This window comes from Oncorhynchus gorbuscha, unplaced genomic scaffold, assembly GCF_021184085.1.
Source record: "Oncorhynchus gorbuscha isolate QuinsamMale2020 ecotype Even-year unplaced genomic scaffold, OgorEven_v1.0 Un_scaffold_929, whole genome shotgun sequence".
Taxonomy (NCBI): Eukaryota; Metazoa; Chordata; class Actinopteri; order Salmoniformes; family Salmonidae; genus Oncorhynchus; species Oncorhynchus gorbuscha.
The window spans coordinates 110,001-134,000 of NW_025745884.1; the positions used below are offsets into that span (position 1 = coordinate 110,001).

The 24,000-nt window shown below is 45.4% G+C and overlaps 1 pseudogene; it reads left to right on the forward strand.

Annotated features, from left to right (window-relative positions):
* Positions 1–24,000, forward strand: part of LOC124020830 — a 173,298-nt pseudogene that overhangs the window by 37,540 nt on the left and 111,758 nt on the right.

Sequence of the window (24,000 nt, forward strand, 5' to 3'; positions counted from 1 at the left end):
GACTCCTACACTACCTGATATCAACATGATATCAACATGATATCCCACTGACTCCTACACTACCTGATATCAACATGATATCCCACTGACTCCTACACTACCTGATATCAACATGATATCAACATGATATCAACATGATATCAACATGATATCCCACTGACTCCTACACTACCTGATATCAACATGATATCCCACTGACTCCTACACTACCTGATATCAACATGATATCCCACTGACTCCTACACTACCTGATATCAACATGATATCCCAATGACTCCTACACTACCTGATATCAACATGATATCAACATGATATCCCACTGACTCCTATACTACCTGATATCAACATGACATCAACATGATATCCCACTGACTCCTACACTACCTGATATCAACATGATATCTCACTGACTCCTATACTACCTGATATCAACATGACATCAACATGATATCCCACTGACTCCTACACTACCTGATATCAACATGATATCCCAATGACTCCTACACTACCTGATATCAACATGATATCAACATGATATCCCACTGACTCCTACACTACCTGATATCAACATGATATCCCACTGACTCCTACACTACCTGATATCAACATGATATCCCACTGACTCCTACACTACCTGATCAACATGATATCAACATGATATCAACATGATATCAACATGATATCCCACTGACTCCTACACTACCTGATATCAACATGATATCAACATGATATCAACATTATATCAACATGATATCCCAATGACTCCTACGCTACCTGATATCAACATGATATCAACATGATATCCCACTGACTCCTATACTACCTGATATCAACATGATATCCACTGACTCCTATACTTCCTGATATCAACATGATATCAACATGATATCAACATGACATCCCACTGACACCTACACTACCTGATCAAAGGTACAGCAGGGGTTTGATGTATCCCCGTAGAGCAGAGGCTAGATGTATCCCCGTAGAGCAGAGGCTAGATGTATCCCCGTAGAGCAGAGGCTAGATGTATCCCCGTAGAGCAGAGGCTGGATGTATCCCCGTAGAGCAGAGGCTGGATGTATCCCCGTAGAGCAGAGGCTGGATGTATCCCCGTAGAGCAGAGGCTGGATGTATCCCCGTAGAGCAGAGGCTGGATGTATCCCCGTAGAGCAGAGGCTGGATGTATCCCCGTAGAGCAGAGGCTGGATGTATCCCCGTAGAGCAGAGGCTGGATGTACCTTCCTGGAGACTGTGGCTGGATGTATCCCCGTAGAGCAGAGGCTGGATGTATCCCCATAGAGCAGAGGCTGGATGTATCCCCGTAGAGCAGAGGCTGGATGTATCCCCGTAGAGCAGAGGCTGGATGTATCCCCGTAGAGCAGAGGCTGGATGTATCCCTGTAGAGCAGAGACTGGATGTACCTTCCTGGAGACTGTGGCTGGATGTATCCCCGTAGAGCAGAGGCTGGATGTACCTTCCTGGAGACTGTGGCTGGATGTACCTTCCTGGAGACTGTGGCTGGATGTACCTTCCTGGAGACTGTGGCTGGATGTACCTTCCTGGAGACTGAGGCTGGATGTACCTTCCTGGAGACTGTGGCTGTCTGTGTAGGTCATTCTCTCTCCGAGTCATGATTATAGGAGAGCGCTTGGGTACGTTACTGCCAGAGGAACATGACGTCTGTAGCACTGCGTAATTACCATATAAAAGACCTTAGATACTTACGTTCATCCATATTGACGTGTTAAATGTTTGACGTGGGAAGCATTTTTATAATTCATGGGCTGTAAAAAAGCATTGCACATCAAGTTCAGAGTTCTGAAAATTAGTAACAGGAGAGAATATTAGATATTTAGAGTTCTGAAAACTAGTAACAGGAGAGAATATTAGATATTTAGAGTTCTGATGTATTGAACTTCGTCTGTTGTTTGAAGAGAGTCAGACCGAAATGCAGCGTGTAGGTTACTCATGACTTTTAATGAAGAAAATAGCGGTACATGAAAATAACTGAAAATACGTAAACAACAAACGAGTGAAACTAATTACAGCCTATCTGGTGACTAACACAGAGACAGGTACAATCACCCACGAATTACAACGCGCACTCAGGCTGCCTAAATACGGTTCCCAATCCGAGACAACGAGAATCAGCTGACTCCAATTAGGAATCGCCTCAGGCAGCCAAGCCTAACTAGACACACCCCTTATAATACACACTCCCAATTAATACAAACCCCAATACGAAATACAACATATAAACCCATGTCACACCCTGGCCTACCCAAACAATTAACAAAACACAAGATACAATGACCAAGGCGTGACAGAACCCCCCCCTAAGATGCGGACTCCGGGACGCACCTCAAGAGCATAGGGAGGGTCCGGGTGGGCGTCTGTCCATGGTGGCGGTTCTGGCTCGGGACGTGGACCCCACTCCATAAATGTCCTAGTTCCTCCCCTTCGCGTCCTAGGATAATCCACCTTCTCCACCGACCATGGCCTAATAGTCCTCACCCTGATCCCCACATAACTGAGGGGCAGCTCGGGACCGAGGGGCAGCTCGGGACCGAGGGGCAGCTCGGGACCGAGGGGCAGCTCGGGACAGAGGGGCAGCTCGGGACAGAGGGGCAGCTCGGGACAGAGGGGCAGCTCGGGACAGAGGGGCATCTCAGGACAGCAGGGCAGCTCAGGACAGCAGGGCATCTCAGGACAGAGGGGCATCTCAGGACAGAGGGGCAGCCCGGGACAGAGGGGCAGCCCGGGACCGAAGCAGCCCAGTACTGAGGGGAAGCCCGGTACTGAGAGGAAGCCCAGTACAGAGAGGAAGCCTAGTACTGAAAGGAAGCTCAGTACTGAGAGGAAGCTCAGGCAGGTAGTAGGCTCCGGTAAATCCTGGCTGGCTGGTGGACCTGGATGATTCAGGTTGTCTGGCCGATCTAGAAGATCTTGGCAGACTGGCACTTCTGGCGGATCCTGGCAGACTGGCACTTCTGGTGGATCCTGGCAGACTGGACGCGCTGGGCCGACTGGTAGCACTGGTGGCGCTGGACAGACAGGAGACTCCGGCAGCACAGGAGAGGAGAAAGGCTCTGGCTGCGCTAAACAGGCTGGAGACTCCGATAGCACAGGAGGGGAGAAAAGCACTGGCTGTGCTGAACAGGCGGGAGACTCCAACAGCGCAGGAGAGGAGAACAGCTCTGGCTGCGCTAAACAGGCGAGGCGCACTGGAGGCCTGGTGCGTGGTGCTGGAACTGGTGGTACTGGCGCGAGGACACGCACAGGAAGCCTGGTGCGGGGAGCTGCTACCGGAGGACTGGTGTGTAGAGGTGGCTCTGGATAGACCGGACCGTGCAGGCGCACTGGAGCTCTTGAGCACCGAGCCTGCCCAAGCTTACCTGGCTCGATGCCCACTCTAGCCCGGCCAATAGGAAGGGCTGGTATGAGTCGCAGCTGGCTCTGCACCCGCACTGGAAACACCGTGCGCTCCATAGCATAACACGGTGCCTGCCCGGTCTCTCTAGCCCAACGGTGAGCACAGGGAGTATGCACAGGTTTCCTACCTGGCATAACTATTCTCCCTTTTAGCCCCCCCCAATAAATTTTTTGGGGTGACTTTCCGGTTTCCAACTGCGTCGCAGTGCTGCCTCCTCATACTCACGCCTCTCCGCTTTAGCTACTTCTATTTCCTCCTTGGGACGGCGATATTCTCCCGGCTGCGCCCAGGGTCCTTTTCCGTCTAATATCATCTCCCAAGACCAGAAGTCCTCATATTGCTGCTCCTCACAATTAACAGGGAGAGTAGGCTCAGGTCTGACTCCTGACTCTGCCACTCTCTCTCTCTGCGCTTACCCCCGTTACCTACGGTTTTCGCTCTGTATAGCCGTGCTTTCCTTTTCGATTCCATCCGTGTATAGCCCTCTTCGCATTGCTGTAGGGAATCCCAGGCGGGCTCCTGCACTCGCTCTGGGTCGGCCGCCCACCTGTCGATTTCCTCCCACGTAGTATACTCCTTGCTTCTGTTGTCCATAACGTCCTCCTTTAGGTCCTGCCAGTTCACACGCTGCTCGGTCTGTGAATGGTGGGTGATTCTGTATTGAACTTTGTCTGTTGTTTGAAGAGAGTCAGACCGAAATGCAGCGTGTAGGTTACTCATGACTTTTAATGAAGAAAATAGCGGTACATGAAAATAACTGAAAATACGAAAACAACAAACGAGTGAAACTAATTACAGCCTATCTGGTGACTAACACAGAGACAGGTACAATCACCCACGAAATACAACGCGCACTCAGGCTGCCTAAATACGGTTCCCAATCCGAGACAACGAGAATCAGCTGACTCCAATTAGGAATCGCCTCAGGCAGCCAAGCCTAACTAGACACACCCCTAATAATGCACACTCCCAATTAATACAAACCCCAATACAATTAAAACAATTAACAAAACACAAGATACAATGACCAAGGCGTGACATCTGAAAACTAGTAACAGGAGAGAATATTAGATATTTAGAGTTCTGAAAACTAGTAACAGGAGAGAATATTAGATATTTAGAGTTCTGAAAACTAGTAACAGGAGAGAATATTAGATATTTAGAGTTCTGAAAACTAGTAACAGGAGAGAATATTAGATATTTAGAGTTCTGAAAACTAGTAACAGGAGAGAATATTAGATATTTAGAGTTCTGAAAACTAGTAACAGGAGAGAATATTAGATATTTAGAGTTCTGAAAACTAGTAACAGGAGAGAATATTAGATATTTAGAGTTCTGAAAACTAGTAACAGGAGAGAATATTAGATATTTAGAGTTCTGAAAACTAGTAACAGGAGAGAATATTAGATATTTAGAGTTCTGAAAACTAGTAACAGGAGAGAATATTAGATATTTAGAGTTCTGAAAACTAGTAACAGGAGAGAATATTAGATATTTAGAGTTCTGAAAACTAGTAACAGGAGAGAATATTAGATATTTAGAGTTCTGAAAACTAGTAACAGGAGAGAATATTAGATATTTAGAGTTCTGAAAACTAGTAACAGGAGAGAATATTAGATATTTAGAGTTCTGAAAACTAGTAACAGGAGAGAATATTAGATATTTAGACTTCTGAAAACTTGAATGCTATATGGTGACGTAAAAAATCCATAACTTTTTGTGATAAAAAGAGATTGCATCAGGTATGCTTTTAGGGAAAAGGATTCTCCAGGCCTTTGTCCCTGAATAAGAACCCTTTATAGAGGTAGAACCGTGTTATCCACATAGAACCCTTTATAGAGGTAGAAAAATATTATCTACATAGAACCCTTTATAGAGGTAGAACCGTATTATCTACATAGAACTATTTATAGAGGTAGAACCGTGTTATCCACATAGAACCCTTTATAGAGGTAGAAAAATATTATCTACATAGAACCCTTTATAGAGGTAGAACCGTATGATCTACATAGAACTCTTTATAGAGGTAGAACCGTATTATCCACATAGAACCCTTTATAGAGGTAGAACCGTATTATCTACACAGAACCCTTCATAGAGGTAGAACCGTATGATCTACATGGAACCCTTTATAGAGGTAGAACCGTATTATCCACATAGAACCCTTTATAGAGGTAGAACCGTATTATCTACATAGAACCCTTTATAGAGGTAGAACCTTATTATCTACATAGAACCCTTCATAAAGGTAGAACCATATTATCTACATAGAACCCTTTTTAGAGGTCGAGCCGTATTATCCACATAGAACCCTTCATAGAGGTAGAACCGTATTATCTACATAGAACCCTTTATAGAGGTAGAAACGTATTATCTACATAGAACCCTTTATAGAGGTAGAACCGTATGATCTACATGGAACCCTTTATAGAGGTAGAACCGTATTATCCACATAGAACCCTTTATAGAGGTAGAACCGTATTATCTACACAGAACCCTTCATAGAGGTAGAACCTTATTATCTACATGGAATTCTTTATAGAGGTAGAACCGTATTATCTACACAGAACCCTTTATAGAGGTAGAACCATATTATCTACATAGAACCCTTTATAGAGGTAGATCCTTATTATCTACATATAACTCTTTATAGAGGTAGAACCTTATTATCTACATAGAACCCTTTATAGAGGTATAACCTTATTATCTACATAGAACTCTTTATAGAGGTAGAACCTTATTATCTACACAGAACCCTTTATAGAGGTAGAACCATATTATCTACATAGAACCCTTTATAGAGGTAGAACCTTATTATCTACATAGAAACCTTTATAGAGGTAGAACCTTATTATCTACATAGAACCCTTTATAGAGGTAGAACCATATTATCTATGCAGAACCCTTTATAGAGATAGAACCGTATTATCTGTGCAGAACCCTTTATAGAGGTAGAACCTTATTATCTATGCAGAACCCTTTATAGAGGTAGAACCTAATTATCTACATAGAACTCTTTATAGAGGTAGAACTGTATTATCTACATAGAACTCTTTATCGAGGTAGAACCTTATTATCTACATAGAACCTTTTAGGATTCTATGTCTTCCTTTTAGAAACATTTTTTAATGTCGGAAAGGTTCTAAAGGACCCCTCTGAGTTCTGAAGAGTTCAGGAAAATCCACTGTGTCAGATACGGTGTAAGTCAACTGGCGTGATGTTGAGGCATTCTGCCTCCAATGTAGAAAAATCCATAACATTTATATTGCTGAAAAAGGATGTCTCATGGCGTTGATTATGAGAATGTATTTCGTTTAGATAAGGCTTACAATAAATCCTGTCATTACTGCAGACAGGCAGTGTGCTGTGGCCACGGACTAGCGTCTGGCAATGTCGAACAATGTTGGATTATTTTCAGTTGAAACAAATTTCTGTTTCTGGGGACAATTTTTTATCGCTCGTCCAAATCATATCCAGAAGGTTCTAAAGTCATGACTCAGTTTGAGATCTCCATATCCAGAAGGTTCTAAAGTCATGACTCAGTTTGAGATCTCCATATCCAGAAGGTTCTAAAGTCATGACTCAGTTTGAGATCTCCATGTGAAGAAGGTTCTAAAGTCATGACTCAGTTTGAGATCTCCATATCCAGAAGGTTCTAAAGTCATGACTCAGTTTGAGATCTCCATGAGAAGAAGGTTCTAAAGTCATGACTCAGTTTGAGATCTCCATGTGAAGAAGGTTCTAAAGTCATGACTCAGTTTGAGATCTCCATATCCAGAAGGTTCTAAAGTCATGACTCAGTTTGAGATCTCCATGAGAAGAAGGTTCTAAAGTCATGACTCAGTTTGAGATCTCCATGTGAAGAAGGTTCCTGATTGTCAGTTTGAGATCTCCATGTCAAGCACTGTCTATATCTGCTATCTGCAAATCAGGGACATGTCTAAGTTTGAGTTCCATGTTAACCAGTTCAAAGTCATGACTCAGTTTGAGATCTCCATATCCAGAAGGTTCTAAGGTCATGACTCAGTTTGAGATCCCCATGTGATTCCTGATTGTCCCCAGTCTCCTGTCAGCACTGTCTATATCTGCTATCTGCCAGGGACATGTTAACTAGTTCTATGTTAACCAGTTCAATGTTAACTAGTGTGTGTGTGTGTGTGTGTGTGTGTGTGTGTGTGTGTGTGTGTGCGTGCGTGCGTGCGTGCGTGCGTGCGTGCGTGCGTGTGTGTGTGTGTGCATTCGGTCTTTGAAAACATGCATCATCGCTTCGTGTTTCAAATGGATTAAAAACTCAAATCACCGTCCGCAGTCTGAGTGCCATCGATCTGCTTCCTCTGCTTGTGTTCTCATAGACGGAGTCTGTTTGCCCTCCTTCCTATAGATGAACAGGTGACCCACTGGGTCAGGGGAGCTGGTGTTTGTCTGTGTGAATGGTTGGGTGATGGTTTTCCATAATCATTACAATTTATTGATACCTTGTTATTCTTATAGTCCATTGACGTTGAGTTTCTGTTTCTGAGTCAGAGCGTTGAAACTAATTAAAACAACTTCATTTGATTCGATTGGACTTTTTTCTGCTCTTTCCAGCCTGGCTTTGATCCGGGGGGGATCACTGCCAGTTCTGTGGTTTGTTTTGTGGGTTATGAAAGCAGGGTCCAGGAAACATCATGTTCCCGACAAGGGCCAGACTCCAGGATCTACTCTAACAGTCCTAGCAGTGAGGTCAGGAAGACTCTCAAGCTGTCTGTGATGGGTGTTCCTCATCTGGCTGTCCTGAGGTCACACACACACACACACACACACACACAAACACAAGCACACGCACACACACCCCCCCCACCCACCACACACACACACACACGCACGCACACCCCCCCCCACACACACACACACACACAAACACAAGCACACGCACGCACGCACGCACACACACACCCCCCCACACACACACACACACACGCACGCACACACACACACACACACACACACACACACACACACACACACACACACACACACACACACACACACACACACACACACACACACACACACACACACACACACACACACACGCTGTAATAATCAACTCATCAGGGTTCCCAGTGTTTTGTGAGCTCATAGTAGTTCCAGGATCTACCCCTGCTGCTGGTCCCTCCCTCCCTCTCTCTCACCTCCCAGCCCTCTCTCCCCTCTCCTCCCCCTCTCAGCTCTGTCCTCCCTCTCAGCCCTCTCTCCTCTCTCTCCCCTCCCATCCCTCTCTCCTCCCTCCCAGCCCTCTCCTCCCTCTCAGCCCTCTCTCCTCTCTCTCCCCTCCCCTCCCCTCCCTCTCTCGCCCTCCCAGCCCTCTCTCCCCTCCCAGCCCTCTCTCCTCTCTCTCGCTCCCCTCCCATCCCTCTCTCCTCCCTCCCTCCCATCCCTCTCTCCTCCCTCCCAGCCCTCTCTCCCCTCCCAGCCCTCTCTCCTCTCTCTCCCGTCCCAACCCTCTCTCCTCCCTCCCATCCCTCTCTCCTCCCTCCCAGCCCTCTCTCCCCTCCCAGCCCTCTCTCCTCTCTCTCCCCGTCCCAACCCTCTCTCCTCCCTCCCATCCCTCTCTCCTCCCTCCCAGCCCTCTCTCCCCCCCCAGCCCTCTCTCCTCTCTCTCCCGTCCCAACCCTCTCTCCTCCCTCCCATCCCTCTCTCCTCCCTCCCAGCCCTCTCTCCCCTCCCAGCCCTCTCTCCTCTCTCCCCTCCCATCCCTCTCTCCACCCCTCCCAGCCCTCTCTCTGCCCTCTCTCCTCTCTCTCCCCTCCCTGCCTGCTCTCCTCTCACTCCTCCCAGGCCTCTCTCTAAATGTGTCCCTCACGATGATCTGTGCTCTTTGAGATTCCCTTCTTTTAACTCTTGCTCTTTTTGTGTCTTATTTCTAGTGGTCTGTTTGCCAGTCACTACACAGAAACACACTACCTGAAAGATGGCAGCGCGGTCACCGGCTCTCACAACCTCACGGTACGGTATTAAGTCTAATGGAGTCTCACAACATCACGGTACGGTATTAAGTCTAATGGAGTCTCATGGAGTCTCACAACCTCACGGTACGGTATTAAGTCTAATGGAGTCTCATGGAGTCTCACAACCTCACGGTATGGTATTAAGTCTAATGGAGTCTCACAACCTCACGGTACGGTATTAAGTCTAATGGAGTCTCACAACCTCACGGTACGGTATTAAGTCTAATGGAGTCTCACAACCTCACGGTACGGTATTAAGTCTAATGGAGTCTAATGGAGTCTCACAACCTCACGGTACGGTATTAAGTCTAATGGAGTCTAATGGAGTCTCACAACCTCACGGTACGGTATTAAGTCTAATGGAGTCTCACAACCTCACGGTACGGTATTAAGTCTAATGGAGTCTCACAACATCACGGTACGGTATTAAGTCTAATGGAGTCTAATGGAGTCTCACAACCTCACAGTACGGTATTAAGTCTAATGGAGTCTCACAACATCACGGTACGGTATTAAGTCTAATGGAGTCTCACAACATCACGGTACGGTATTAAGTCTAATGGAGTCTCACAACATCACGGTACGGTATTAAGTCTAATGGAGTCTAATGGAGTCTCACAACCTCACGGTAGGGTATTAAGTCTAATGGAGTCTCACAACCTCACGGTACGGTATTAAGTCTAATGGAGTCTCACAACATCACAGTACGGTATTAAGTCTAATGGAGTCTAATGGAGTCTCACAACCTCACAGTACGGTATTAAGTCTAATGGAGTCTCACAACCTCACGGTACGGTATTAAGTCTAATGGAGTCTAATGGAGTCTCACAACCTCACGGTACGGTATTAAGTCTAATGGAGTCTCACAACCTCACGGTACGGTATTAAGTCTAATGGAGTCTCACAACCTCACGGTACGGTATTAAGTCTAATGGAGTCTCACAACCTCACGGTACGGTATTAAGTCTAATGGAGTCTCACAACCTCACGGTACGGTATTAAGTCTAATGGAGTCTCACAACCTCACGGTACGGTATTAAGTCTAATGGAGTCTCACAACATCACGGTACGGTATTATTAAGTCTAATGGAGTCTCACAACCTCACGGTACGGTATTAAGTCTAATGGAGTCTCACAACACGGTCACTAATGGAGTCTCACAACCTCACGGTATTAAGTCTAATGGAGTCTCACAACCTCACGGTACGGTATTAAGTCTAATGGAGTCTCACAACCTCACAGTACGGTATTAAGTCTAATGGAGTCTCACAACCTCACAGTACAGTATTAAGTCTAATGGAGTCTCACAACATCACGGTATGGTATTAAGTCTAATGGAGTCTCACAACCTCACAGTACGGTATTAAGTCTAATGGAGTCTCACAACCTCACGGTATGGTATTTGGTCTAATGGAGTCTCACAACCTCACGGTACGGTATTAAGTCTAATGGAGTCTCACAACCTCACAGTACAGTATTAAGTCTAATGGAGTCTCACAACCTCACAGTACGGTATTAAGTCTAATGGAGTCTCACAACCTCACGGTACGGTATTAAGTCTAATGGAGTCTCACAACCTCACGGTATGGTATTAAGTCTAATGGAGTCTCACATCACGTTACAGTACGGTATTAAGTCTAATGGAGTCTCACATCACGTTACAGTACAGTATTAAGTCTAATGGAGTCTCACATCACGTTACAGTACGGTATTAAGTCTAATGGAGTCTCACATCACGTTACAGTACAGTATTAAGTCTAATGGAGTCTCACAACCTCACAGTACAGTATTAAGTCTAATGGAGTCTCACAACCTCACAGTACGGTATTAAGTCTAATGGAGTCTCACAACCTCACAGTACAGTATTAAGTCTAATGGAGTCTCACAACCTCACAGTACAGTATTAAGTCTAATGGAGTCTCACAACCTTTCGGTATGATATTAAGTCTAATGGAGTCTCACAACATCACAGTACAGTATTAAGTCTAATGGATTCTCACAACCTCACGGTACGGTATTAAGTCTAATGGATTCTCACAACCTCACGGTACGGTATTAAGTCTAATGGAGTCTCACAACCTCACAGTACGGTATTAAGTCTAATGGAGTCTCACAACCTCACAGTACGGTATTAAGTCTAATGGAGTCTCACAACCTCACAGTACGGTATTAAGTCTAATGGAGTCTCACAACCTTTCGGTATGATATTAAGTCTAATGGAGTCTCACAACATCACAGTACAGTATTAAGTCTAATGGATTCTCACAACCTCACGGTACGGTATTAAGTCTAATGGATTCTCACAACCTCACAGTACGGTATTAAGTCTAATGGAGTCTCACAACCTCACAGTACGGTATTAAGTCTAATGGAGTCTCACAACCTCACAGTACGGTATTAAGTCTAATGGAGTCTCACAACCTCACAGTACGGTATTAAGTCTAATGGAGTCTCACAACCTCACAGTACGGTATCAAGTCTAATGGAGTCTCACAACCTCACAGTACAGTATTAAGTCTAATGGAGTCTCACAACCTCACAGTACGGTATTAAGTCTAATGGAGTCTCACAACCTTTCGGTATGATATTAAGTCTAATGGAGTCTCACAACATCACAGTACAGTATTAAGTCTAATGGATTCTCACAACCTCACAGTACAGTATTAAGTCTAATGGAGTCTCACAACCTCACAGTACGGTATTAAGTCTAATGGAGTCTCACAACCTCACAGTACGGTATTAAGTCTAATGGAGTCTCACAACCTCTCGGTATGATATTAAGTCTAATGGAGTCTCACAACCTCACAGTACAGTATTAAATCTAATGGAGTCTCACAACATCACGGTACAGTATTAAGTCTAATGGAGTCTCACAACATCACAGTACAGTATTAAGTCTAATGGAGTCTCACAACCTCACAATACAGTATTAAGTCTAATGGAGTCTCACAATTTGGAGTTAAGTCAAATCAAATAAAATTTATTTATATAGTCCTTCTTACACCAGCTGATATCTCAAAGTGCTGTACAGAAACCCAGCCTAAAACCCCAAACCAGCATGCAATGCAGGTGTAGAAGTGCGGTGGCTATTAAAATCTCCTTATAAAGGCTAAAACCTAGGAAGAAACCTAGAGAGGAACCAGGCTATGAGGGTTAAGTCATCTCTATGTCCTAGATTGATAGAACCACTTGGCAACTAACAGACAAATGTGAAAACAAATAGGCATAGTTCATGCCTATTACCATACAACAAGGCGTACTTCATTAATGCCTATTACCATACAATAACAATGCATACTTCATACCTATTACCATACAATAACAAGGCATACTTCATACCTATTACCATACAATAACAAGGCATACTTCATACCTATTACCATACAATAACAAGGCATACTTCATGCCTTGTTATTATTAAAATAACAGGGCATACTTCATGCCTATTACCATACAATAACAAGGCATAGTTCATACCTATTACCATACAATAACAAGGCATACTTCATACTTCATGCCTATTACCATACAATAACAAGGCCTACATACTTCATACAATAACAAGGCATACTTCATACCTATTACCATATAACAAGGCATACTTCATGCCTATTACCATACAATAACAAGGCATACTTCATGCCTATTACCATACAATAACAAGGCATACTTCATTATTACCATACAATAACAAGGCCTACTTCATACCTATTACCATACAATAACAAGGCATACTTCATTCCTATTACCATACAATAACAAGGCATACTTCATACATATTAATACAATAACAAGGCATACTTCATGCCTATTACCATGCTGTTGTTCTTCCCTCTCTCTATGGAGATCAGAGACCTCTTGTTGAACCCCTGAACCTGTCAGGATGAGGGTTGTCGTCCCTCCGTTTAGAGGAAAAACGGACTGAAGGAAATGTTGACGCTCCTGTAATATCAGTTCAGTCTAGTCCCACAGTTCAGTCTGCTGAAAGCTGCTGTGGTGGGACAGTGGAGAGGAGAGGTGTATTGTGGGTAGTGGCTCGTACCCACAGTTCAGTCTGTCTGCTGAAGCTGCTATGGTGGGGTGGGACAGTGGAGAGGAGAGGTGTATTGTGGGTAGTGGCTAGTACCCACAGTTCAGTCTGTCTGCTGAAGCTGCTATGGTGGGGTGGGACAGTGGAGAGGAGAGGTGTATTGTGGGTAGTGGCAGTTCAGTCTGTCAAAGAAAAATAATCTGCTTGCTTGGTCTTTCTGTTCCAGTCCATTGTTCCTTTATACGTTTCCCAAAGTGAAGAGTTATGTGTAAATTCTACGATGAAACACTGTGAAAGGAGAACCCACTACCCTTGATACATGCGCAATGCTTAAACCAACTGAGAACATTCATGAAAATGTGGTCATCTTGCTTCTATCATTCTGTGTTCCAGTCCATTGACCTGGACAATTTGTTCCAACAGAAGCATCATGTTTCAGTTGATCCTGTGTGGACCGGGTCAGACTATCCCTGACTCTGGCTGGGTTTAACCACGGACAGACATTCCACAACACAGGCAAACCTAACGGAACATTCATGAAAATACTGGACATCTTGCTTCTGGCATGCAGTACGTGTTCAACCCACACATTGACAGACAATTTGTTCACAACACAGGCATCATGTTTCAGTTGATCTGTGATGGACCAGACTATCCCTGGTCTGGCTGGGTTTAAACCCACTCAGCACAGACATTCCACAACACAGGCACAATAAGGGAGCTGTGATGAACCAGACTGGACCGGGTCTGGCTGGGTTTAAACCCACTCAGCACAGACATTCCACAACACAGGCACAATAAGGGAGCTGTGATGAACCAGACTGGACCGGGTCTGGCTGGGTTTAAACCCACTCAGCACAGACATTCCACAACACAGGCACAATAAGGGAGTTGTGATGAACCAGACTGGACCGGGTCTGGCTGGGTTTAAACCCACTCAGCACAGACATTCCACAACACAGGCACAATAAGGGAGCTGTGATGAACCAGACTGGGCCGGGTCTGGGTGGGAGCAATCCACTGAGAGTCTAGTACACACACAGGGCTGGTACGCTTGGGGTCCCTGTGAACTGAACTTGATTTGACCAACAATCCCCTACTATTAGCAGGAGAAATAATGAAAGCTCCTCCCCTCAGCAGGGGACATAACGAAAGCTCCTCCCCTCAGCAGGAGACATAATGAAAGCTCCTCCCCTCAGCAGGGAACATAACGAAAGCTCCTCCCCTCAGCAGGGGACATAATGAAAGCTCCTCCCCTCAGCAGGGGACATAATGAAAGCTCCTCCCCTCAGCAGGGGACATAATGAAAGCTCCTTCCCTCAGCAGGGGACTTAACAGCTCCTCCCCTCAGAAGGGGACATAATGAAAGCTCCTCCCCTCAGCAGGGGACATAATGAAAGCTCCTTCCCTCAGCAGGGGACATAACGAAAGCTCCTCCCCCCCTCAGCAGGGGACATAACGAAAGCTCCTCCCCCCCTCAGCAGGGGACATAACGAAAGCTCCTCCCCTCAGCAGTGGACATAACGAAAGCTCCTACCCCTCTCAGCAGGGGACATAACGAAAGCTCCTCCCCTCAGCAGGGGACATAATGAAAGCTCCCCCCTCAGCTGGGGACATAACGAAAGCTCCTCCCCCCTCAGCAGGAGACATAACGAAATCTCCTCCCCCCACAGCAGGGGACATAACAAAGCTCCTCCCCCTCAGCAGGGGACATCTCGACCCACATCACCTCACCAGTCCCTGCTATTCCCCCAGTCCCCCTAGTGACTGGGTCCCCTAGTGACACGATCCCCTAGTGACTGGATCCCTAGTGACAGGATCCCCTAGTGACTCAAACCTCTCGTGACCGGATCCCCTCGTGACTGGGTCCCCTAGTGACTGAGTACCCTAGTAACTGGATCCCCTAGTGACTCAAACCCCTCGTGACCGGATCCCTAGTGACTGGATCCCCTAGTGACTGGATCCCCTAGTGACTGGATCCCCTAGTGACAGGATCCCCTAGTGACAGGATCCCCTAGTGACAGGATCCCTAGTGACTGGGTCCCCTAGTGACTGGGTCCCTTCATGGGAGTGTGGGACTCAGACTGGAGTCCCCCCTAGTGACTGGGTCCCTTCATGGGAGTGTCAGGGAGGGTTCTACAGTCCCCTGGTGACTGGGTCCATTCATGGGAGTGTGGGACTCAGACCGGAGGGTTCTACAGTCCCCTAGTGACTGGGTCCCTTCATGGGAGTGTCATACTGGAGGGTTCTACAGTCCCCTGGTGACTGGGTCTCTTCATGGGAGTGTGGGACTCAGACTGGAGGGTTCTACAGTCCCCTAGTGACTGGGTCCCTTCATGGGAGTGTCATACTGGAGGGTTCTACAGTCCCCTGGTGACTGGGTCCATTCATGGGAGTGTGGGACTCAGACCGGAGGGTTCTACAGTCCCCTAGTGACTGGGTCCCTTCATGGGAGTGTCAGACTGGAGGGTTCTACAGTCCCCTGGTGACTGGGTCTCTTCATGGGAGTGTGGGACTCAGACTGGATTGGCCCAGTCTTCCAGTCTTCCATCAGTCTCAGACGGACTGATCCATTGGTAATTTATTGGCCTGTCTGGAGGGAGTTTGGGGGAGGGAGGAATCTGAGCCCTTTCATTCCCCCATTTCATGTATCAGTATTTTATGCCAGCTTAGCGTCTGTCAGAGGCAAGGTATTAGACGGAGGGAGGGAGTGATGATTGAGGGAGGGAGGGATGAGGGAGGGAGGGAGGGATGAGGGAGGGAGGGAGTGATGAGGAGGGAGTGATGAGTGATAGCCTCTTCACTTCTCCGTCCTTCCTCTTTCATTTGTCTGTTTTATAGCTCTCTGTAATGGAAGACTTTCCAGGCATTGTTCCTCACTCAGAGGACGTACCAGACACAGGAAGGGAGAGCCTCGTCCTTCATGACAGATTGTTAAAATACAAGAGCTCAAAACGTACTGTATCCATACAAAAAGTGTAAGAATAAACACATGGTAATTATGAACAAAATACAGGTTTGATAGTTTGTACATTCACAGAGGTGTACAACATTCACAGAGGTGTACAACATTCACAGAGGTGTACAACATTCACAGAGGTGTACAACATTCACAGAGGTGTACAACATTCACAGAGGTGTACAACATTCACAGAGGTGTTCAAAAGGGAAGTCCAATCTCCCCAGTTTGATACATTCACAGAGGTGTACAACATTCACAGAGGTGTTCAACAGGGAAGTCCAATCTCCCCAGTTTGATACATTCACAGAGGTGTACAACATTCACAGAGGTGTTCAACAGGGCAGTCCAATCTCCCCAGTTTGATACATTCACAGAGGTGTACAACAGGTGTCCAGTCATTTTAGTATCTTAATTTGCTACAGCAGGAAAATAATCCTGCAGCAACAGGAAAGTCCAATTCCCCAGTTTATAATTAATGGACATTATTGAGGGGTTGTTACAGTTTATGTTAGGGCAAAAATCAAGTCTGACATTTTTTCCATTTTTTAAACGTTGAATACAGTAAAAAGTTTGATTTTTTTCTACAGCAGGAAAATAAACAGAAGAGATCATCTGTAGCATTTAAATAAGGTCAGGAAATTGAATCTATTCCCATTTAAGTCAGGTCATTATAATTACATCTGAGTTTCCATTTAAATCAGGGGTGTCAAATGTTACAATTTAAAGTTTGTCAGGTGTCAAAAATAAGTCTGACATTTTTTTAAATCAGTGGTGTCAAATTACAAACTTCCATTTAAATCGTTGTCAAATTACATCTGTAATTTAAAGTTTGATTTTTTTTTCCATTTAAAATCCTCAAATTACATCTGTAGTTTCCAAAAGATCAGGTGATCAAATTACATCTGTAGTTTCCATTTAAAGCAGGTCAGGTGTCAAATTACATCTGTAGTTTCCCATTTAAGTCCCAGGTCAGGTGTCAAATTACATCTGTAGTTTCCATTTAAATCAGGTCAGGTGTCAAATTACATCTGTAGTTTCCATTTAAAGCAGGTCAGGTGTCAAATTACATCTGTAGTTTTCATTTAAATCAGGTCAGGTGTCAAATTACATCTGTAGTTTCCATTTAAATCAGGTCAGGTGTCAAATTACATCTGTAGTTTCCATTTAAAGCAGGTCAGGTGTCAAATTACATCTGTAGTTTCCATTTAAAGCAGGTCAGGTGTCAAATTACATCTGTAGTTCCCATTTAAATCAGGTCAGGTGTCAAATTACATCTGTAGTTTCCATTTAAAGCAGGTCAGGTGTCAAATTACATCTGTAGTTTCCATTTAAAGCAGGTCAGGTGTCAAATTACATCGGTAGTTTCCATTTAAAGCCGGTCAGGTGTCAAATTACATCTGTAGTTTCAATTTAAAGCAGGTCAGGTGTCAAATTACCATCCATCTCTGACCTCTGAATGGTAAAGACCAGACTGGGAAGCAGAAAGAATCATACCCCCCCCCAACACATGATATCCATCCCAGTTCTGACATCATCAATGGAACATGAGGTCATAGTATTAATGCAGGGTTCTGTTCTGTACTAGATCTGACCCTGCTTCCCTCTGCTACACGCTGTAGCTTCATCTAATGTAATGGCGCTTCTTCTTATACATACACCTGGAGAGGGTGTGTTTATGTCCCAACCGGAGCCCTATTCTGGATTTAGTGCACTACTTTTGACCAGGGTTCTGGGACTTTAAATGAGTGCACTACTTTTGACCAGGGTTCATAAGGGACTGGTCAAAATTAGTGCACTACTTTTGACCAGGGTTCATAAGGGACTGGTCAAAATTAGTGCACTACTTTTGACCAGGGTTCATAAGGGACTGGTCAAAATTAGTGCACTACTTTTGACCAGGGTTCATAAGGGACTGGTCAAAATTAGTGCACTAAATAGGGAATAGGGTACTTTTGAGCCAGATGGTCTCAGGACTCTGTATGGACTAGCGTGTAGGAGGACTGGTCAAACACTTAGACGTCGATATACACGTCAGAATACTTCAGGCTGAAATGACAGGGAAGGACAATTGTGTGCAGGAAAATTATTGTAAATGTTCATGGAAGACAGAAAGCAGAGTAGAAGCTTTTCAAGATGTCTGTCTGAAGGTAGAGTAGAAGCAGGACTCTGGTCTTCTGGAACATCCTAGCGTGTAGAAGCTTTGAGGAGGACTGGTCTGGTCTTCTGGAACACTTAAAGACCAATATTTACATGATATGATCACGTCAGAATACTTCAGGCTGAAGTACGGATGACAGGGAAGGACAATTGTGTGCAGGAAAATTATTGTAAATGTTCATGGAAGATGGCCTGGGTCTGGACAATAGGTACCACAGGAGAGGGCCTGGGTCTGGACCATAGGTACCACAGGCGATGGCCTGGGTCTGGACAATAGGTACCACAGGAGAGGGCCTGGGTCTGGACCATAGATACCACAGGAGATGGCCTGGGTCTGGACCATAGATGGCCTGGGTCTGGACAATAGGTACCACAGGAGAGGGCCTGGGTCTGGACCATAGGTACCACAGGCGATGGCCTGGGTCTGGACAATAGGTACCACAGGAGAGGGCCTGGGTCTGGACCATAGGTACCACAGGCGATGGCCTGGGTCTGGACAATAGGTACCACAGGAGAGGGCCTGGGTCTGGACCATAGGTACCACAGGCGATGGCCTGGGTCTGGACAATAGGTACCACAGGAGAGGGCCTGGGTCTGGACCATAGGTACCACAGGAGATGGCCTGGGCCTGGACCATAGATACCACAGGAGATGGCCTGGGTCTGGACCATAGATGGCCTGGGTCTGGACCATAGACAGAAGCTGTATTTTCACTCCAAACCAGATACTTCCTCCGCTGTCCTACCATCCTGCCCCTCCTACCTACCCTGACAGTCTGGCCTTGTCCTAACAGTATGTTAAACTCTCTGTCCTACCTTCCTGTCCCTCCTACCTACCCTGACAGTCTGGCCTTGTCCTAACAGTATGTTAAACTCTCTGTCCTACCTTCCTGCGCCTCCTACCTACCCTGACAGTCTGGCCTTGTCCTAACAGTATGTTAAACTATCTGTGCTACCTTCCTGTCCCTCCTACCTACCCTGACAGTCTGGCCTTGTCCTAACAGTATGTTAAACTCTCTGTCCTACCATCCTGCCCCTCCTACCTACCCTGACAGCCCAGCCTTGCCCTAACAGTATGTTAAACTCTCTGTCCTACCTTCCTGTCCCTCCTACCTACCCTGACAGTCTGGCCTTGTCCTAACAGTATGTTAAACTCTCTGTCCTACCATCCTGCCCCTCCTATCTACCCTGACAGTCTGGCCTTGTCCTAACAGTATGTTAAACTCTCTTCTCAGACGAACTGCTATTACCATGGAATGGTGCAGGGACACATCTATTCTGACGTCAGCCTCAGTACCTGCTCAGGTCTCAGGTGAGTGTGTGTGTGTGTGTGTGTGTGTGTGTGTGTGTGTGTGTGTGTGTGTGTGTGTGTGTGTGTGTGTGTGTGTGTGTGTGTGTGTGTGTGTGTGTGTGTGTGTGTGTGTGTGTGTGTGTGTGTGTGTGTGTGTCAGTGGGCCTCCTGTATGTATTGTAATGTCATTACCCCATGGTCTAATGAACCTCAACGCTCCAGTGCCCGATTAGCCAAGCAGTTAGATTAGCCTGAAGCAACGGGCTCATCATCAATGTTGTTGTTCTCTGTTTCTCTCTGCCTCTGTGTTCTTCTCTGTTTCTCTCTGAAACTAAAGATTAACAGAGTTACCATATAAACACACCTTACACGAAAACCAAACCGGCTGCGTGCGTGCGCCATCGTGCGCCATCATGCATAAATATATTTTGTCCCCCGAGACGAGATCACGACACGCAGGTTAAAATATCAAAACAAACTCTGAACCAATTACATTAATTTGGGGACAGGTCGAAAAACAGTAAACATTTAACGTTATGGCAATTTAGCTAGCTTGCACTTGCTAGCTAATTTGTCTTATTTAGCTAGCTTTCACTTGCTAGCTAATTTGTCTTATTTAGCTAGCTTGCACTTGCTAGCTAATTTGTCTTATTTAGCTACCTTGCTGTTGCTAGCTAATTTGTCCTGGGATACAACGTTAAACATTGAGTTGTTATCTTACCTGAAATGCACAAGGTCCTCTACTCCGCTAAATAATCAACACATAAAACGGTCAACCGAATCGTTTCTAGTCATCTCTACTCCTTCTAGGCTTTTTTATCTTTGAACTTATATGGTGATTGGCATCTACACTTTCTTAGTATTACCACGACAACCGGCAAAACAGTTTGTCTTTCAGTCACCCACGTGGGTATAACCAATGAGGAGATGGCAAGTGGGTACCTGCTTTTAATAACCAATGAGGAGATGGAAGAGGCAGGACTTGCAGCGTGATCTGCATCAGAAATAGAAAGGACTTCTATTTTAGCCCTTGGCAACGCAGACGCTCGTTGGCGCGCGCCAGCAGTGTGGGTGCAATAATTGAATAACATAGATTTCTAAATTTCTTTTGTAACGCTGGCGCACGCGACACAAGCGGTGTAGTCGGGGTATCAGTGATGAATGTAAATGTAAATGTATCCCTGTGTTAATTGATCCAAGACAACGATCTACAGTCAGAGTAATACAAGTCTTTAACACAGTGAAGACATGCAAAGCGGGAAAAAGAACCATTCAGCGTTCACACATGTCAAGTAGGAGTAACGAGTCTGCTCATTTTTCTGGACATCATCAGGAATGTCATTCCCAAAACGTGCCAACAGTTTTCCTCCTCTAAGGAGTGATAGGGGTAATTGTTAAGCCCTTGAGTGCATTCCCAATTGGTACCCTAATTCCCTATGTAGTGCACTACTTTTAACCAGAGCTCCATAGAGTTCTTGTTAAGAGTAGTGCACTATATAGGGAATAGGGTGCCGTTTGTGATGCAAGACCCTGTTTTACAGGCCGCTCATTTTTCTGCCCCTCTACAACCTGTTTCTGCATAGACAGATGCAGAGGGCTTAGTTTGACGAGTGCTATGCTGCCTGGCGCGACGGCCAATTGTTCTTGGGCTTTTAGTTGGCAGCTATAGTCTGGCTTTGGGAGTGTTTTTAATGTTAAGTTTATGTGGTTATTAGTGTTGTCAAGAGGTTGATAAAAACTCAGAGTTTTGGCCCAGTTTCAGTGGACGAAGACGTCACTGTAAATCACCAGGGCTGTTTTTATTAGTGTGAGAAAAGTTGACGGTGAGAAATAAGAGACTCTCATCACGGACAGACGGAGAATGAGAAACCACCGTGGAGGATATTACTATATTTCTTATTAAGCCAAATGTCTGCCTCTTGATTTGTTTCCACAGTGAGACTTTATCGACGAGGTAAAAGTAGTGTTACCCACAAAGCACCTCAGTTGGGGCGTCAGCGTAGCCTAGTGGTTAGAGCGTTGGACTAGTAACCTGAAGGGTTGCAAGATCAAATCCCAGAGCTGACAAGGTACAACTCTGTCATTCTGTCCCTGAACAGGCAGTTAACCCACTGTCTTTGAAAATAAGAATTTGTTCTTAATTAACTGACTTGCCAAGTCAAATAAAGGTTAAAATAAAAATAAGAGATCCATTGTCCAACATTCTGTAGAAAAAAAACATCATGACAGACATTTAAGAAACATTCTTCTACTTCATTGATTGATGATCGATTGATCGATTCATCAATACCACTCTTGTATTCCCAGTGGCTTCATCTCACTAGAAAACAGATCCTACGTGTTGGAGCCGTCAACTGATCCCTCCAGTGGATCCCACAGGATCTACCGGTCAGAACAGCTCAACCTCACACCTGGCTCGTGTGGCCATGGCTTCAACATATCACTGGTTCATGGAGACACCCAGAACAGCCACAACCAATCAGACAGCCCCTTCGGAGCCTTCAGCACCAGGGTAAGCAGCATACATGGAATACCATACACAGGCCGCCCCAATTCTGATCTTTTGCCACTAATTGGTCTTTTGATCAATCAGATCAGAATCTTTTGCCAATATATAGGCAACATATCAGAATTGGGCTTCTTGTGTTTAACACAGCCGTAGTCTCTTATGTTAATAAGCTATGAATCCATGTTTAGCTCTTGAGACTTGGGGTCAAAGACAGTGGATATGTATATAAATATATCTGGAATGGGTTAGAGATCTTCTAGAATCCTCTAGGAAAACACTAACGTTGTCTTTACATCCATCTACAGATAGAGACTAGGAGGGATCCAGATCAAACCTCAGTCAGTAGAGACTAGGAGGGATCCAGATCAAACCTCAGTCAGTAGAGACTAGGAGGTCTTCGGATCAAACCTCTGTCAGTAGAGACTAGGAGGTCTTTAGATCAAACCTCAGTCAGTAGACTAGGATGTCTTCAGATCAAACCTCTGTCAGTAGAGACTAGGAGGGATCCAGATCAAACCTCAATCAGTAGAGACTAGGAGGTCTTCATATCAAACCTCAGTCAGTAGAGACTAGGAGGTCTTCAGATCAAACCTCAGTCAGTAGAGACTAGGAGGTCTTCAGATCAAACCTCAGTCAGTAGAGACAAGGAGGTCTTCAGATCAAACCTCAGTCAGTAGAGACTAGGAGGTCTTCAGATCAAACCTCAGTCAGTAGAGACTAGGAGGTCTTCAGATCAAACCTCAGTCAGTAGAGACTAGGAGGTCTTCAGATCAAACGTCAGTCAGTAGAGACTAAGGGGTCTTCAGATCAAACCTCAGTCAGTAGAGACTAGGGGTCTTCAGATCAAACCTCAGTCAGTAGAGACTAGGAGGTCTTCAGATCAAACCTCAGTCAGTAGAGACTAGGAGGTCTTCAGATCAAACCTCAGTCAGTAGAGACTAGGAGGTCTTCAGATCAAACCTCAGTCAGTAGAGACTAGGAGGTCTTTAGATCAAACCTCAGTCAGTAGAGACTAGGAGGTCTTTAGATCAAACCTCAGTCAGTAGAGACTAGGAGGTCTTCAGATCAAACCTCAGTCAGTAGAGACTAGGAGGTCTTCAGATCAAACCTCAGTCAGTAGAGAATAGGAGGTCTTCAGATCAAACCTCAGTCAGTAGAGACTAGGAGGTCTTCAGATCAAATCTCAGTCAGTAGAGACTAGGAGGTCTTCAGATCAAACTCAGTCAGTAGAGACTAGGAGGTCTTCAGATCAAACCTCAGTCAGTAGAGACTAGGAGGTCTTCAGATCAAACCTCAGTCAGTAGAGACTAGAAGGTCTTCAGATCAAACCTCAGTCAGTAGAGACTAGGAGGTCTTCAGATCAAACCTCAGTCAGTAGAGACTAGGAGGTCTTTAGATCAAACCTCAGTCAGTCGAGACTAGGAGGTCTTCAGATCAAACCTCAGTCAGTGGAGATACGATGTGGATTTATGCTCATCAAGTACTCTTGATAACTGAATACCAAATGGCACCCTATTCCCTCTACAGTGCACTGCTTTTGACCAGGGCCCATGAGGAGTAGGGTTGCTATTTGGGACTGTGACGATGTGGGTTTATGCCCCCTGCTCCTCCCGAATGCGCACACTGTTT